Genomic DNA, 2,218 nt, shown 5'->3' on the forward strand with positions numbered 1-2,218 from the left:
TAATTAAGAAGGGAACTTCCAGGTGGAGTTATAATGCCAAATCAAATGCCAACAGCTCCTTCTACTGGCTACTAGAAGAAAATATTTGATCTCGATCTATTTAAAAAAAAACAACCGATTGCTGTTTATTTAAGAAGCATCTTCAAATTAAAAAAAAACTTTTTAGACATCTAAGCTTGTTGGGAAACTTTAAAGATATTTACTTGTAGGGATAGAAAGAAAAATACTAAGAATGATAGAAATAGAAGTTGACAGTCTTGTAAATTTTCTACCATCAATAAACGATTCCTGCCTCCACTAAAAAAAATCGGGTCATTCTCTTGTCTAACATTCTCTATTATGTAGAGCTTTGGTTAAAATTAAAATATAATCAAGGTTAGGCTTAGGGTTATTCTTTCTTAAATTGGATATACATATTAAATTTACCTTCTGGAAGCTGAGAAATCAATACAAGTATTACATTTTCATGATACCTCTTTACCTCTTGCTGAGTTATAAAAAAAGGAAAAACAGGTTGTAGCAGGGGGCTGGGCAGGGACCCGGCTTGCAGGTGAGGCCAAGCAGTGGTGGCGGCTCCCAGGCAGATTCAGGCTTCTGGAGCCAGCAGGCCATGCTCTTCCTGGCGGTGAACAATCTCATTATCCAGGAAATGTTTGTGCTCAAGCCTAAGATCACGGCCGCCAGAAACAAACCAGAAGCAGAACTAATATTTTCAGATTTTAATGGGGTCCTCTATCATATTTCAAATCCTAATGGAGACAATACAAAAGTGATAGTATTTGTTTGAAATTCAACAAGAAACTTCAGGCATATGGCGCTGATGAGTTACTAAAGAGAATGTACGGGAGTTTCTTGGTAAATCCAGAATCGAGATACAACATCTCTTTGCTATTCAACCTTGAAAATCTGCTGGCATCCAAGTACTCCATTGTGCACCAGGCTGGCATATTGAAATAAAATCGTTTTGCCTATATCTTTGAGAAATACTTCCAGTTCCAAGAAGAGGGCAAGGAAGGAGAGAACAGCGCGGTTATCCATTATAGAGATGATGAGACCATGTGTTCAAGGATGCCAACAATGTGGTCATTGGAAAGGTGTTCATGCAAGAGTTCAAAGAAAGACAGAGAGCCAACCCTGTAGGGGCCACTTTAGGCACAGGGAACCTCCTCTGGAGCTGAAAGACACCGATGCTGTCGTGGGTGACAACACTGGCTACATTACTTCGTGCTGTTCCCTCCCCACACCAATGCCAGTGATGGAGACAACAGTCCCCCTGATCCCCACGTGCCGAGATTACCTGCGCCGCCACATCAAGTGCTCTAAGGTCTATATTCACACACGTGTGCGGGTAACAACATCTGACTTCTTCAAGGTGCTGAACTGTGCACTCCCAGATGCCGAGAAGAAGGAAATGAAGGCGATCACGTACGGCGAAGACATTTTCATCCCGCTAACTCAGAACAGGAAGAAGAAACTGCTGGCAACTGAAGGCCAGAACACTTGCTACCAGATAATCACAGCTTTGAATGTTGCACCTCTTCGTGTTTTTAAGAAATTCTCCATTTTGGTTCCATTTTGTACACATTTGGAAAATGATCAAGAGAAACAAGCTATGCTTGCAAAGACTTCATAGTTCCCAATAAAAAGGAAAAGAAAAAGAGAGAAAGAGAATGGAGGAGGGAGGTAAGAGGAAGAAAAGAAAGAAGGAAGGAGGGAAGAAAGGAAGACAAAAATCCACTTGATCAACTGAATTCCTTTGCTTTATCTTCTCTCTCTCACTCCCCTTCCCTTCCCCTCTCCTTCCAAGATATTTTGCTTTACAATATGTTACTGGTAATGAATTGCAGGATAATGCAATCTTAACTTGTTTTCTCCTAAGCATTTGAGTTCAAAACTCCTGTATCAAAGAAATACAGCTGAGGTCATTAATTAAAAAAAAAAAAATCTTTCTGTCTTAAAAAGATTTTTAAATAAGAAATGAAACTATTTTTAATGGCTATTTCAATGAAGATAAATAGGTAACTTTGAACTTGCATGGTGGCAAAAAATGTCAGCTTCTTTTATTTAAATTCTAACATCTCATGTAACAAGTAGTTTAATTAATTAGGGCAATAAAAGTAAAAAGTGTAATAAAAATTTTTCTCCCCAAGCTCCTACCTTATCCTCTATGGAGACTACTGTCCTCCCGCATCTGAAACAATCCATCTATTTGGTTTTA

The 2,218-nt window shown here is 39.0% G+C and overlaps 1 pseudogene; it reads left to right on the top strand.

Moving 5' to 3' along the window:
* The first annotated feature begins 610 nt into the window (after nt 1–610).
* LOC150012970 (actin-related protein 2/3 complex subunit 2 pseudogene) lies at nt 611–1,454 on the top strand (annotated as a pseudogene).
* Nucleotides 1,455–2,218: the final 764 nt, after the last annotated feature.

Source organism: Furipterus horrens, unplaced genomic scaffold (assembly GCF_987537825.1).
Source record: "Furipterus horrens unplaced genomic scaffold, mFurHor1.1.pri manual_scaffold_4, whole genome shotgun sequence".
Classification (NCBI taxonomy): Eukaryota; Metazoa; Chordata; class Mammalia; order Chiroptera; family Furipteridae; genus Furipterus; species Furipterus horrens.